Consider the following 16,482-nt stretch of genomic DNA (forward strand, 5'->3'; position numbering starts at 1 on the left):
CTAGCAGCTGGTCCTGGGACTCTGCCCCCTGAGCATGCCCACTAGCAGCTGGTCCTGGGACTCTGCCCCCTGAGCATGCCCACTAGCAGCTGGTCCTGGGACTCTGCCCCTGAGCATGCGCACTAGCAGCTGGTCCTGGGACTCTGCCTCTGAGCATGCCCACTAGCAGCTGGTCCTGGGACTCTGCCCCCTGAGCATGCGCACTAGCAGCTGGTCCTGGGACTCTGCCCCCTGAGCTTGCCCACTAGCAGCTGGTCCTGGGACACTGCCCCTGAGCATGCCCACTAGCAGCTGGTCCTGGGACTCTGCCCCTGAGCATGCCCACTAGCAGCTGGTACTGGGACTCTGCCCCTGAGCATGCCCACTAGCAGCTGGTCCTGGGACTCTGACCCTGAGCATGCGCACTAGCAGCTGGTCCTGGGACTCTGCCCCTGAGCATGCGCACTAGCAGCTGGCCCTGCGACTCTGCCCCTGAGCATGCGCACTAGCAGCTGGTCCTGCGATTCTGCCCCTGAGCATGCCCACTAGCAGCTGGTTCTGGGACTCTGCCCCTGAGCATGCCCACTAGCAGCTGGTCCTGGGACTCTGCCCCTGAGCATGCGCACTAGCAGCTGGTGCTGGGACTCTGGGCCCCTGAGCATGCCCACTAGCAGCTGGTCCTGGGACTCTGACCCTGAGCATGCACACGAGCAGCTGGTCCTGGGACTCTGCCCCCTGAGCATGCGCACTAGCAGCTGGTCCTGGGACTCTGCCCCCCTGAGCATGCGCACTAGCAGCTGGTCCTGGGACTCTGCCCCTGAGCATGCGCACTACCAGCTGGTCCTGGGACTCTGCCCCTGAGCATGCCCACTAGCAGCTGGTCCTGGGACTCTGCCCCTGAGCATGCGCACTAGCAGCTGGTCCTGGGACTCTGCCCCTGAGCATGCCCACTAGTAGCTGGTCCTGGGACTCTGGGCCCCTGAGCATGTGCACTAGCAGCTGGTCCTGGGACTCTGCTGCCCCTGAGCATGCGCACTAGCAGCTGGTCCTGGGACTCTGCCCCTGAGCATGCCCACTAGCAGCTGGTCCTGGGACTCTGCCCCTGAGCATGCCCACTAGCAGCTGGTCCTGGGACTCTGGGCCCCTGAGCATGTGCACTAGCAGCTGGTCCTGGGACTCCGCTGCCCCTGAGCATGCGCACTAGCAGCTGGTCCTGGGACTCTGCCCCTGAGCATGCCCACTAGCAGCTGGCCCTGGGACTCTGCCCCTGAGCATGCGCACTAGCAGCTGGTCCTGGGACTCTGCTGTCCCTGTGCATGCCCACTAGCAGCTGGTTCTGGGACTCTGCCCCTGAGCATGCCCACTAGCAGCTGGTCCTGGGACTCTGCCCCTGAGCATGCGCACTCGCAGCTGGTCCTGGGGCTCCGCTGCCCCTGAGCATGCCCATTAGCAGCTGGTCCTGGGACACTGCCCCTGAGCATGCCCACTAGCAGCTGGTCCTGGGACTCTGCCCCTGAGCATGCCCACTAGCAGCTGGTCCTGGGACACTGCCCCTGAGCATGCGCACTCGCAGCTGGTCCTGGGACTCTGCCCCTGAGCATGCCCACTAGCAGCTGGTCCTGGGACTCTGCCCCTGAGCATGCCCACTAGCAGCTGGTTCTGGGACTCTGGGCCCCTGAGCATGCGCACTAGCAGCTGGTCCTGGGACTCTGCCCCTGAGCATGCCCACTAGCAGCTGGTCCTGGGACTCTGGGCCCCTGAGCATGCCCACTAGCAGCTGGTCCTGGGACTCCGCTGCCCCTGAGCATGCGCACTAGCAGCTGGTCCTGGGACTCTGCCCCTGAGCATGCCCACTAGCAGCTGGTCCTGGGACTCTGCCCCTGAGCATGCCCACTAGCAGTTGGTCCTGGGACTCTGGGCCCCTGAGCATGTGCACTTGCAGCTGGTCCTGGGACTCCGCTGCCCCTGAGCATGTGCGTTCTAAACCCCAACAAGCATGCTGACATTGAGGTGCTCAGAGAGGAATCTGTCATTTGCCTTTGATCAATAACCCTCATGTTCTTGAGGACCTCCATCAGGCTGGCCCTCATCCTTCGCTGCTTCAGTGCAAAGAAAAGCCGCAAACTTCTCCAATCTCTGTTACTAACTGCTCTTTGGAACTGAGGAGACTGAGGGAGACTTGATTGAGGTGTATAAAGTTATGAGGGGCCTGGATAGAGTGGGTAGGAAGGACCTATTTTCCTTAGCAGCGAGGTCAATAACCAGGGCCCATAGATTTAAAGTAATTGGTAAAAGGATTACAGGGGGGTTGAGGAGAACTTTTTTCACTCAGAGCGTGGTCGGGGTCTGGAACTTTCTGCCTGAAAGGGTGGTAGAGGCAGAAACCCTCATCTCAGTTAAAAAGTACTTGGATATGAACATGAAGTGCTGTCACCTGCAGGGCTACGGGCCAAGAGCTGGAAAGTGAGATTAGGCTGGAAAGCTGTTTTTTGGCCGGCTCAGGCACAATGGGCCGAATGGCCTCCTTCTGTGCCCTAAATTTCTGTGATTCTATGATAACCCCTCCATTGCTCGACAGTCTGGGTCAAAATGGAGTGAAAAAGAAAAACAAAGAACTTAAAGAAAAGAAAGACTTGCATTTATATAGCGCCTTTCACGTCCATCGCACGTCCCAAAGCGCTTTACAGCCAATGAAGTGGAGTCACTGTTGTAATGTAGCAAAAGTGGCAGCCAATTAGCGCACAGCAATATCCCACAAACAGCAATTCCAAAATTCTATAGATTATGGAACAGTTCCTGCAGATTGGAGGGTGGCAAATGTAACCTCACTATTAGCCTAACATCAGTAGTAGGGAAAGTGCTAGACTCGAGTATAAAGGATGTGATAACACGACACTTAGAAAATATCAACGGGATTAGACCGAGTCAACATGGATTGATGAAAGGGAAATCGAGTTTGACAAACCGACTGGAGTTTTTTGAGGATGTAACTGGTAGAATAGATAAGGGAGAACCAGTGGATGTGGTGTATTTGGATTTTCAGAAGGCCTTTGATTAAAGTCCCACATCAGAGGTTTGTGTGCAAAATTAAAGCTCATGGGATTGGGGGTAATATACTGGCATGGATTAAAAATTGGTTAACAGACAGGAAACAGAGAACAGGAATAAATGGGTCTTTTTCTGGGTGGCAGGTGGTGACTAGTGGGGTACCGCAGGGATCAGTGCTTGGGCCCCAGCTATTCACAATATAGATCAATGATTTGGATGAGAGAACCAAATGTAATATTTCCAAGTTTGCTGACGACACGAAACTAGGTGGGATTGTGAGTTGTGAGGAGGATGCAAAGAGGCTTCAAGGCGATTTAGACAAGTTGAGTGAGCGGGCAAATACATGGCAGATGCAGTATAACGTGGATAAATGTGAAGTTCTCCACTTCGGTAGAAAAAACAGAAAGGCAGAGTATTATTTAAATGGTGATAGATTGGGAAATGTTGATGTACAAAGCGACCTGGGTGTCCTTGTGCACCAGTCACTGAAAGCACACATGCAGGTGCAGCAAGCAGTTAGGAAGGCAAATGGTATGCTGGCCTTCATTGCAAGAGGATTTGAGTACAGGAGCAAGGATGTCTTACTGCAGTTATACAGGGCCTTGGTGAGACCACACCTGGAGTACTGTGTGCAGTTTTGGTCTCCTTACCAAAGAAAGGATATACTTGCCACAGAGGGAGTGCAGCGAAGGTTCACCAGACTGATTCCTGCAATGGCAGGGCTGTCGTATGAGGAGAGATTGGGTCGACTAGGCCTGTATTCACTGGAGTTTAGAAGAATGAGAGGGGATCTCATTGAAGCGTATAAATTTCTGACAGGGCTAGTCTGGGTGCAGGGAGGATGTTTTCCCTGGCTGGGGGTTTAGAACAAGGGGTCACAGTCTCAGGATATGGGGTCGGCTATTTAGGACTGAGATGAGGAGAAATTTCTTCACTCAGAGGGTGGTGAACCTGTGGAATTCTCTGCCACAGCAGGCTGTGGAGGCCAAGTCACTGAATATATTTAAGAAGGTAGATCGATAGATTTCTAGACACAAAAGGCATCAAGGGGTATGGGGAGAGAGCGGGAATATGGTATTGAGATAGAGGATCAGCCATGATCATATTGAATGGTGGAGCAGGCTCAAAGGGCTGAATGGCCTACTCCTGCTCCTATTTTTCTATGTTTCTATGCAACGTAATAATGACTAGATAATCTGTTTTTTTTTTAGTGATGTTGATATTGGCCAGGACACGGGGGATAATTCCCCTAATCTTCTTCGAAATAGTGCCCTGGGATCATTTACGTCCACCCGAGAGAGCAGACGAGGCCTCGGTTTAACGTCTGATCTGAAAGACGGCAGCACTTCCGACAGTGCCGCACTCCCTCAGCACTGCACTGGAGTGTCAGCTTGGATTTTTGGGCTCAAGTCTCTGGAGTGGGACTTGAACCCACAACCTCTGACTCAGAGGCGAGGGTGCATTTACTCGCCGCCCTTCACGACCCCAGGATGCCCATAACACTTCAGGGCCAATTCATTGATTTTGAATTGCTGTCGCTGTTGTAATGTAGGGAAAGGTGCCAGCCAATTTATACTCGGGGACCCTCCGTTATTCCTTCCCCTGGCTTCCCTCAGAATCCTCGGATGGAAACCATCATGTCCCTGGGATTTGTTCCCCCTCCGTTTGAGGAACGTCTTCAGTCCCGTATCTTGTAGCTTTTAAAAGCTCTTTAGAATAATTTGCCTGTGACTACACTGTTGTGGAGTATTTTAAACCAACACTCGACACAAGGTTTTAGATCGATAGTCAAGTTGTCTTTATTGCAATGGTGGGGAAACAGTCTGCTCTGTCTTAGCCAGACCTTTCCAAATTAGTACAGCAAACACTACATTTTTATACATTACAATACACATGTCAAAATTCATTCCTGCCTCCCGATTGGACCTTGGCCCACATGCACCTTCACTGATTGGTTGCCTATGCTGCGTTACATTAAAGCACCACCTTTATTATCGGCCGTTATCCCACAAGCTGTTGTTGCACCCATGACCTTTGTTTATGCCAGATGGGTCTCATCAACATTGTACTTCTGACTCATTGTCCTCCTTTCCTGCCTCTCTCGGCCTCTTTCATTGGTTTACTTCCCTGCCAGAACAGAACTTACATCCTCTTAGGTCTCTTATGGTTTCCACATCCGACTATGTTATCAACTTAGAAAAAGCTTACTACTGCAAAAGGCCCATTAGATTATTGTCTTTATTACACCATTCAGTGAAACTGCCAGCGATGTCAGTTTAACTCTTTCCCCACTGCAATCCCCCCTTTTGGTACGTGGCCCTTGCCCAAGTTAAACCACATGTAGAAGCATCGCTGTGCCTCCTGCCCCATGCGGTGATCAGGCGCTGGTTCGGGAGGCCCTGCATACCCATCATGTTTAGAGCAATCTTGTGTTTTCCGACTCGCTTTAGCTCTTTGTTTGGTCTGTTTCTTTTTACAAGTGGTGCATGCTGCTATTTCCCATCCTATAGCCATGACTAACTGTACTTTCACTAATGTATGAGAAATGATGCGGATCCATGGGTGTATGTTGACATTCACTCCCCAATCCCACAGCTTCTCATACCATGGGACGTCCTGTAGCTCTACCTCAATGTCCCTTTTGTCGAAATCTCGACTCTCAGTGGGACTCTGAAACGATCAGCTCCAGTAGATGTTCTTTTTTAATAAATTTTTACTTGTCGCAAGGAGAGCGTCCCGCTCAGTCAAAGGTTAGCAGAGACTCTCCAGAATTACAGATTAACAACACATTTATACAGTAAAGTAAACAGGTTATGGTTTCTTCATGTGTCTTTCAAGTCAGACAAAGGGACAAAGAGTTCTTCAATCCTTAACTAAGTTTCTACATATTTCTAAAGTCTGGCGTAGCGAAAGACTATTGATAATACAATGGGTAGTTATTTATTCTAGACTGTTTAATTAAGACCATCAGTATTGAATGGAATGTAGATACTTCATACAGTATGTTTCTTCTGTTATCTGGTGGCCAAGCCTCTGGCCAGGTGGCTTGCGTAAGGTTCCCTTTACTCATGTAAATGGTCTTTGTTTGCAACGCAGATAAGCAACAGTTTACAGTGTTTAGTCAAGGTTAATATGTTTAAGGAAGGAATAGAGGACATTTCTGCAGAGGCTTCTGGGAGGACCGGGACTCCATTTTGTTTGTCAAAAAGGGGCACATGTAACTATATTCAGCTTTAAAAGGTACATTTCCACACTTTCTAACTCCCCAAGATCCCTTTGCAGCACTATGTACTGCTTCACCATCTTACTTAAATCCTCTTTCATTTCTTGCAGATCCTCTTGCAGGCGGGGTATTGGGTCCCTGACTGGATCTTCATAATTAACCAACTCATCCTTTTGACTATCTGGCACATTTAGTTTTATCTCCTCCCTTGAATGTACATACACCAATCTGGTGTGTCCAATTGTCACAGGGACCTTTGGCGTAAAGCAAAAGTTAGGCATTGTGATTGCACATACAAGGTTACTATATTGGTACTCAGTCTCTGTGGTGGCTATACAATACTCCCCTTCGCCTCTATATCTCTAGCGGGTGTGATGGTGATCAACATGTGATAATTCCAACACACATCCCTCTGTCTTATTATAGCCGCACTCATCCTTACGGCCTTCTCCTACCGGATGTGGGCATATCGTAAGCGTGCCTTTCCTGTGGCATCCGTTTAGGGAGACTCCTCTCATAGTACCATTCTTCCTGATGGCATAGGTATCAATTGGATAGTATTGGAGATGTGTCTCACCCCTCACTATGCCTATGTTTGTTACCTGGTACTGTGGGTATGGAGTCGTGTCTAGTCCCACCACTGGTATCAGGAGTACCATGCCTATCATTGCTGTCACTTCTGCTTTACATTTTTGTATCACTGGATATACTCTGGTTATCCCTTTGAGGGTACAAGCACTCCGAGGGCCTGGATTATGGCTCAGGCCATAGAGCTGTGTGCTGTTAATCCAGTCTGGTACCTCGCCTTGCTGTATCTGTGCCAGATTATGTTTTAACTGTCCGGTGATCCATTGGCCATAGGCATGACACAAGCCTCCCCCTACCCCGTCTTTTGCCTGTTCCTCATCTCTATGGTTTAGTTTGTTGATAATGCTAGCATGGTCCTCCATAACCTTGATTCCCTCGAGTAATTTCCTTATCGTATGTCCTCCCAACTCTGATCCTTGTCGAACCAAACCAGTTTCCTTCTCTAAAATCTGTTGTATTACCCTTTGTAGTCGTTCCACATGGCTCTGGACTCTTTGTATATCTAGGGCATTAATGAATGATGTCCCCGTGTTTATTCCCGTGAGTATATCGGTTCCTAAGCTCCTCTTAATCCTTTGGTGGAATGCAGCATGCCCCCTAAAACTAGTGGCCCCTGTCGGATCATCAGCTTGGTTAATGACATTCTCCATCATATATGCTTACAATTCTCTAGTTTTAGTAAACCTTTCACAATATCCTGGCCATTGTAACATGGTTAAGTTCATTAGTACCGGTACAATTTTGTGCCTCCCGTTACCATACAATTGTTCTCCCTCGGTAAATAATACTAGTCCATTCATGGGTCCAGGTTTCAGATCTGGACATTGTAGCATCCTCGGTTCGCTTGTCTCTTCTTTCTGTGTATTGGGAGCCATGGATGAGACTCCGAATGTGATTGTTCCATTAAAACATGGTGCTTCTTCATCATGTACTTGTCGTGTAATGTGGGATGTCCCTTTGCTTATTTCGTGTCCCAGCAGTAATCCCACCTTCATGGTGAAGTTTCCCTGTAAATTAAGCGGAAGCCTGGTCGTCACCAGAGGTTAGTTTATCTCCGGTGTTTATTCCATTGTTCCTGTGGGATTTAAGATCAGATGGGTTATTGCTTTATTGTTTTAATTGGGTCCAATGTTTCCATCTACCCTTTCCCCTCATATCTATACATGCACACGTATCGCTGGTCATGATAACCTCAAATGGTCCGGTCCATCTAGGTGAGAATCCCGATCTCTCTGGCAATATTTTAACAAATACCTGCTCGCCCACCTTGGGTAGGGACTCCGAGGCCCCCTGCTTTTGTATATTTTTATCTCTGATGTCTTGTTGTTCTTGAACTTCTTGTTTGAGCTCCTTCAATTGATTATCCAATGTTTGTACGTATTTCCTAATTTTATCTTTTAAGGGTCCTAGTCCCTCGCTACCAGATGCTACTCCTTCCGGCAGACACATTGCTCGTCCAGTCCTGAGTTCAGATGCTGTGATCCTTTTTCCATATTCCATCTCTACCTTTGGCTGCGCCTCTCTTTGTTCACTGCTCCTGCTCCTCCATTTCAGTCTCCTCTTGGATTCTTTTAATGTTCACTTCCTCTGCTGTTATTCTACCTGCTGCTCTTGCTGCCTGATCAGCTAGCATATTTCCTTTTTGCTGCTCGCTCACTATCTTGCGGTGTGCCTTTATTTTAATCACTGCTACCTCTTCTGCTCCTTTTACCACTTCTACTAGGTCTCTCACTACCTCCTCATGCTGTATTGGTCCTCCTCCGGAGGTTACATATCCTCTCCTATTCCACACGATCATATAAACATGCACTACCCCAAACGCATACCCACTATCGGTGTATATATTGACTCGTTTTCCCTTTGCCAATTTCAATGTTTCTGTGAGAGCCACTGGTTCTGCTACTTGAGCTGAGGTTCCCCCTTCAAGCCCTCCCTTTGCGACTGTTTCTCCATTCTCGGATACTACTGCCCGACCGTGTGTGGCTCCCCATTTATATATCGGCGCGATCCGTCTACATAAAAGGTGTTTTGGGGATTTTCAAGGGGCGATTCTGATACAGTTCCTCTGACCTCTTCTTCGATTACTAACTGACACTCGTGTGCCTCACCCTCTGTTAGCATTCCCTCTGCGGGGTTGACTCTGTGTTCCCTTATGATCTGGACTAATCTGTCCTTGGGTATCAATACTGCTTCCCAAGCTGCCCCCCTTCTGTCTGATACAGCCTTCATTTTGCCTGTGTTTAGCAGGTCCACACTGTGTTGTGTGTGTAATATCAGCTGTCCTGACATAGTGACAGGCTCGCATATCCGCACCACCCATGCGGCGCAGTCGAGGGCCGCCACACATCTCGCCATTCCTTTAGCCACGGGGGTTTGTTGTGTGGAGTAATAGGCAATTGGCCTCATATCTCCCCGTACTCTTGGGTGACTACAGCATTATAGAAGTTCCCGTCTATACTATAATATATATGGAATGGTTTGACTATATTTGGCAATCCTAGTGCGGGTGCGGACGCCAGGGCTGCTTTTAATTTTACATAAGCCTTGTCATGCTCCGATTCCCATTCTATCTTATCAGTGGCGGGTCTCCCCCTTTAACTAACCATTAAATCGGCTCTGCTTTCCCTGCAAAGTCTGATATAAAATTCCTGCAGTAGTTAAACAGTCCCAACACTTCCCTTACTCCCCGGACGGTCACTGGCCTTGGCATGTCTTTTATGGCTGCCTTTTGTTCCTGCGGGAGTGCCTTATACTCCTGGCTAATTTCGTGCCCTAGATACTTTACTTTGGACAGTCCAACCATTGCCTTTTTTTGGGGGGTTCAGTTTAAAGCCAGCTTTCTTAAGTGTCTGGAGTCTGGCTAGTAATGTTCCCATGTATCCTTTGGCATCCTCTGATGCAATCATTATGTCATCGACATATTGGAGTAGGGCTCTCTGGTACTTTGATAGGTCTAACCCGTCTAAGGCTTGACTCAGTACATGGTGGAATATATTTGGACTGTTGTGGAACCCCTGCGGGACCCTGGTCCATGTATACTGTCTATCCCCACACAGGTTCGAATCCCGTTTGTGACGCCAATTGTTGTGGCGTATTTTAAACCAACACTCGACACACGGTTTTAGATCGATCATCAAATTGTCTTTATTGCCCCGGTGGGGAGACAGTCTGCTCTGTCTTAGCCAGACCTTTCCAAATTGCCACAGCAAACACTACATTTTTATACATTACAATACACATGGCCATCTCATGCACAATTCATTCCTGCCACCCGATTGGACCGTGGCCCGCATGCATCTTCACTGATTGGTTGCCTATGCCACGTTACATTAAAGTACCGCCTTATTATGGGAAAAGTATATGTCAAGCTGTTGTTGCACCTCTGACCTCTGTTGGTTCCATGTCTGGCTATGTTACCTCCACTGCCAATTCAGCAACTTAGAAAAAGCTTATTACTGCAAAGTATGGTCTTTATTACACCATTCAGTGAAACTGCCAGCGATGTCCGTTTAACTCTTTCCCCACTGCAACACTCCTCCTCCTTGATTGCAATGTCTACATCGTCCCTCTCTTTTGTGAAAACAGATGCAAAGTATTCATTAAGAACCATATTCATGTCTTCTGCTTCCACGCACAGGTTACCTTTATAGTCCCGAATAGGCTCCACTTGTTTTCCTTACCAATATTTTTTCATGCCCTCTCTTTGCTTTTCTTCTTTCAAACAGTGCCATGGGATCTTTGATGTCCACCTGAGAGAGCAGACGGGGCCTCGGTTTAACGTCTACTCCAAAAATCGGCACCTCCAACAGTGCAGCACTCCCTCAGCACTGCACTGGAGTGTCAGCCTAGATTTTTGTGCACAAGTCTCTGGAGTGGGACTTGAACCCACAACTTTCTGACTCAGAGGCAAGAGTGCTACCAACTGAGCCACTGGCTGACACTAAAGAACAAGCAGTTCTGACGGGTCAGAGCGATCATAATATGATAGAATTCTTCATTAAGATGGAGAATGAAGTAGTTGACCTGAATTTAAATAAAGGAAACTACGATGGTATGAGGCGCGAGTTGGGTAGGATTGATTGGGGAATGTCACTCAAAGGGTTGACGGTGGATAGGCAATGGCAAACATTCAAAGATTGCATGGATGAACTATAGAATTTGTTCATCCCTGTTTGGCATAAAAATAAAACAAAGAAGGTGACTCAACTGTGGCTAACAAGGGAAATTAGGGATAGCCCTGACAACATTCCGGCAATAGTACTGAAGACTTGTGCTCCAGAACTAGCTGCGCCCCTAGCCAAGCTGTTCCAGTACAGCTACAAAACTGGCATCTACCCGGCAATGTGGAAAATTGCCCAAGTATGTCCTGTCTACAAAAAGCAGGACAAATCCGACCCGGCCAATTACCGTCCCATCAGCCTACTCTCAATCACCAGCAAAGTGATGGAAGGTCTCATCGACAGTGCTATCAAGCAGCACTTACTCAGCAATAACCTGCTAACTGACGCCCAGTTTGGGTTCCGCCAGGGCCACTCCGCTCCTGACCTCATTACAGCCTTGATCCAAACATGGACAAAAAAGCTGAACTCAAGAGGTGAGGTGAGCGTGACTGCCCTTGACATCAAGGTAGCATTTGATCGAGTGTGGCATCAAGGAGCCCTAGCAAAACTGAAGTCAATGGGAATCAAGGGGAAAACTCTCCATTGGTTGGAATCATACCTAGCACAAAGGAAGTTGGCTGTGGTTGTTGGAGGTCATTCATCTCAATCACATGACATCGCTGCAGGAGTTCCTCAGGGCAGTGTCCTCGGCCCAACCACCTTCAGCTGTTTCATCAATGACCTTCCCTCCATCATAAGGTCAGTAGTGGGGATGTTCGCTGATGATTGCACACTGTTCAGCACCATTCGAGACTCGTCAGATACTGACGCAGTCCGTGTCCATATGCAGCAAGAGCTGGACAACATTCAGACTTCGGCTGACAAGTGGCAAGTAACATTCGCACCACACAAGTGCCAGGCAATTACCATCTCCAACAAGCGAGACTCTAACCATCTCCCCTTGACCTTCAATGGCATTACCATCGCTGAATCCCCCACTATCAACATCCTGGGGGTTACCATTGATCAGAAACTGAACTGGACCAGCCATATAAATACTGTGGCTACAAGAGCAGGCCAGAGGCTGGGAATTCTGCAGCGAGTGTCTCACCTCCTGACTCCCCAAAGTCTTTCCACCATCTACAAGGCACAAGTCAGGAGTGTGATGGAATACTCTCCACTTGCCTGGATGAGTGCAGCTCCAACAACACTCAAGAAGCTCGACACCATTCAGGATAAAGCAGCCCGCTTGATTGGCACTCCATCCACCACCTTCAACATTCACTCCCTCCACCACTGGCGCACTGTGGCTGCAGTGTGTACCATCTACAAGATGCACTGCAGCAACTCGCCAAAGCTCCTTCAACAGCACCTTCCGAACCCGCGACCTCTACCACTTAGAAGGACAAGGGCAGCAGATGCATGGGAACATCACCACCTACAAGTTCCCCTCCAAGCCACACACCATCCTGACTTGGACCTGTATTGCCATTCCTTCAATGTCGCTGGGCCAAAATCCTGGAACTCCCTTCCTAACCACATTGTGGGTGTACCTACACCGTATGGACTGCAGCGGTTCAAGAAGGCGGCTCACCACCATCTTCTCAAGGGCAATTAGGGATGGGCACTAAATGCAGGCCTAGCCAGAGACGCCCCCATCCCATCAATGAATTTTTAAAAAGCATAAGATCCAAGGAGAGGACATATAAATTGGCCAGAAAAAGCAGTAAACCTGAGGATTGGGAGCAGTTTAGGATTCAGCAAAGGACGACAAAGGGATTAATTAAGAGGGGGAAAATAGAGTATGAGAGTAAGCTTTCAGGGAACATAAAACCTGACTGTAAAAGCTTTTATAGATATGTGAAGAGAAAAAGATTGGTGAAGTCAAGCATAGGTCCCTTGCAGTCAGAATCAGGGGAATTTATAATGGGGAACAAAGAAATGGCTGACCAATTAAATACATATTTTGGTTCTGTCTTCACAAAGGAGGACACAAATAACTTCCCAGAGAGGCCGGGGAACATAGGGTCTAATGAGAGGGAGGAACTGAATGAAATCAGTATTTGTAGGGAAATGGTGTTAGGAAAATTGACGGGATTGAAGGCCGATAAATCCCCAGGGCCTGATAATCTACATACAGGGTACTTAAGGAAGTGGCCCTAGAAATAGTAGATGCATTGCTGATCATCTTCCAAAATTCAATAGACTCTGGAACAGTACCCATGGATTGGAGGGTAGCTAATGTTACCCCACTATTCAAAAAAGGGTGGTAGAGAGAAAACGGGGAATTACAGACCGGTAAGCCTGACATCGGTAGTGGGGAAAATGCTAGAGTCCATTATAAAAGATGTAATAGCAGAGCACTTGGAAAACAGTGACAGGATCGGACAAAGTCAACATGGATTTACAAAAGGTAAAACGTGCTTGACTAATCTACTGGAATTTTTTGAGGATGTAACTGGTAAAATAGATAAGGGAAAACCAGTGGATGTGGTGTGTTTGGATTTTCAGAAGGCTTTCGATAAGGTCCCGCATAAGAGATTAGAGTGTAAAGTTAAGGCACATGGGATTGGGTGCAATGTATTGTCTTGGATAGAGAACTGGTTGGCAGACAGAAAGCAAAGAGTTGGAATAAACGGGTCTTTTTCCGAGTGGCAGGCAGTGACTCGTGGGGTACCGCAGGGATCGGTCCTAGGACCCCAGCTATTCACAATATATATTAATGATCTAGATGAGGGAACTAAATGTAATATCTACAGGTTTGCAGACGACACAAAGCTGGGTGGGCGTGTGCTGTGAGGAGGATGCCGAGAAACTCCAGTATGATTTGGACAGGTTGGGTGATTGGACAGAAGCATGGCAGATGCAATATAATGTGGATAAACGCGAGGTTATCCACTTTGGTGTTGTGGTGATTATTCCTTATGTTAGGAAGAAGTATTGTAATTGGTGAATGTGGTGGTTATTCTTTGTTAGTAAGAAGTATTGTAATTGGTTGTTTGTTTTCTGCCTTGAGATATATGCTGTAAACTCATTGGTAGTTGATGTCATGTGATTTGTGGTGGCCATCTTAAATTCAGTTCTCTACAGTGTTGGTTGGGGACTGGGTGTGGAAAGATGTGCTACTGGATTTTTAAAGTTAATAAAGCCTAGATTAGAAAGGCAAATCTACTCTTTATTTCAATTTATTAACTTTAAATCAGAATGGAGCGATATCTTCAACCGGAACGATTCAATGCTGACCCTAATTCTGCAGGAGTGGATGATAAATGGAAACACTGGTATTGTACATTTACAAACTTTTTGGGCGTGTTGGATCAAGAGTCTCTGAATAAGCTGAATATGCTGATCAACTACATTGCTCCGGATGTGTATAAGTATATTTTGGACTGTAAAACTTACGAATTGGCTATTTCTACATTGGAAAAGATTTTTGTTAAACCAAAGAATGAGGTATTTGCACGTCACCTTCTATCTGCCCGTAGGCAGCAGGTGGGAGAATCTTTGGATACTTATTTACAAGCACTTCGGCACCTTAGTACTAACTGTAATTATAAGGCCATGACGGCAGAAGAATATAAGGAAGAATCGGTACGGGATGCTTTTATTAATGGATTACTGTCTAGATCAATTCGTCAGCGGTTGTTAGAAAATAAGACTTTGGATCTCGAGTGCCTTTGAGCAAGCCTCTACGTTGGATGCGGCTCAGAGAAGTTCGGATTCTTATGCTCTTTTTAATCGGCCTGTGATGCGCTTTTTAATCGGCCTGTGATACGCTATCAATAACTCAAAAGGCTGAGATTAAGCGAGTAATTAACAGGCTTTTATTAACAAGAGAATGAAGGTGTGCCTCGAGTGGTCGACCGGTCCAGAATACAAAGGGGCTGTGGAGCAGTCACCTTCATACCTGGATTCGTGGGAGGAGTCAGCCGAGGCATGTACAGGCATGCACACAGTGGAATACAAACAGTGGTTTACCACATTCACCTCTTGTTTAAAATTGAGTCCGGCGGGGTGAAGTGTATTAAAAGTTAGTGTATTGGAGTCTCTCCGGAGGTCTTGTCTGCCGCTGTGATCGACGTGGCGACGGCAGGGGTAGTGAAGCTTCCGGCGTCGAGTCCCGCGTAGGCTGGGGCACTGGTGTGTAGTCCTCGTAGATGTCGAGCGGGTCGCGGGGCCCAGGCCTGCCATCTGCTGGGGCTGGATATCGGATCGGGGGGGGGTGGTAGTGGGTAGTGGGTTACTGCGGCCCCCAAGGGTGCGAAGTCTCTTATGGAGACTGTGTCCTCCTGCCCGTCCGGGTACGCAATGTAAGCATACTGGGGGTTGGCGTGGAGGAGGTCGACCCTTTCGACCAGGGGGTCCATTTTATGGGTCCTCACGTGTCTTCTCAGTAGGACCAGCCCTGGGGACGTCAGCCATGGCGGTAGCGATGTCCCCGATGTGGACTTCCTTGGGAAGACATACATTTTCTCATGAGGGGTGGCGTTAGTGGCAGTGCAGAGCAGTGACCGAATAGAGTGGAGCGCATCGGGGAGCACATCCTGCCAGCGGGAGGTCGGAAGGCCCCTAGACTTTAAGGCTAGCAGGGCGGCCTTCCAAACTGTCGCATTCTCTCTTTCCACCTGTCCGTTCCCCCGGGGGTTGTAACTGGTGGTCCTGCTTGTGGCAATACCCCTAGCTAGCAGGTACTGACGGAGTTCATCGCTCATAAACGATGAGCCCCGGTCGCTATGGATATAGCTGGGGAAACCGAACAGGGTGAAGAGGTCGTTCAGACATTTAATGACCGTGGCACTGGTCATGTCCGGGCAGGGGATGGCGAACGGGAAACGGGAGTACTCATTAATAATATTGAGGAACTACACATTGCGGTCGGAGGAGGGGAGAGGCCCTTTAAAATCAACGCTCAGGCGCTCGAACGGGCGAGTGGCTTTTATCAGGTGAGCCCTGTCTGGTCTATAAAAGTGCGGTTTGCACTCAGCGCAGACTTGGCAGTTCCTGGTCATGGTCCTGACCTCCTCAATGGAGTAAGGCAGGTTGCGGGCCTTGATGAAGTGGAAGAACCTGGTGACCTCCGGGTGGCAGAGGTCATTGTGGAGGGCCCGCAGTCTATCGATCTGCGCGCTGGCGCAGGTGCCACGCGATAGAGCATCCGGGGGTTCATTGAGCTTCCCGGGCCGGTACAAGATCTCATAATTGTAGGTGGAAAGTTCGATTCTCCACCTCAAGATCTTGTCATTTTTGATTTTGCCCCTCTGCTTGTTGTTAAACATGAAAGCAACTGAACGCTGGTCAGTGAGCAGGGTAAATCGCTTTCCAGCCAGGTAGTGCCTCCAATGACACACAACCTCCACAATAGCCTGGGCCGCCTTCTCAACAGCGGAGTGTCTGGTCTCCGGGCCCTGGAGGGTTCGTGAAAAGAAGGCCACGGGTCTCCCCGCCTGATTGAGGGTAGCGGCCAGGGCAAAGTCGGATGCGTCGCTTTCCACCTGGAAGGGGATGGATTCGTCCACTGCATGCATGGTGGCTTTGGCAATGTCT

At 48.6% G+C, this 16,482-nt stretch overlaps 1 protein-coding gene across 3 annotated transcripts in view; it reads left to right on the forward strand.

Annotated features, from left to right (window-relative positions):
* Window positions 1-16,482, forward strand: part of LOC147093353 (uncharacterized) — a 56,627-nt gene that overhangs the window by 652 nt on the left and 39,493 nt on the right. The window lies entirely within an intron of this gene.

This window comes from Somniosus microcephalus, unplaced genomic scaffold (assembly GCF_052327205.1).
Source record: "Somniosus microcephalus isolate GS21.2 unplaced genomic scaffold, FLI_Smic_1.0 unresolved_chr1, whole genome shotgun sequence".
Classification (NCBI taxonomy): domain Eukaryota; kingdom Metazoa; phylum Chordata; class Chondrichthyes; order Squaliformes; family Somniosidae; genus Somniosus; species Somniosus microcephalus.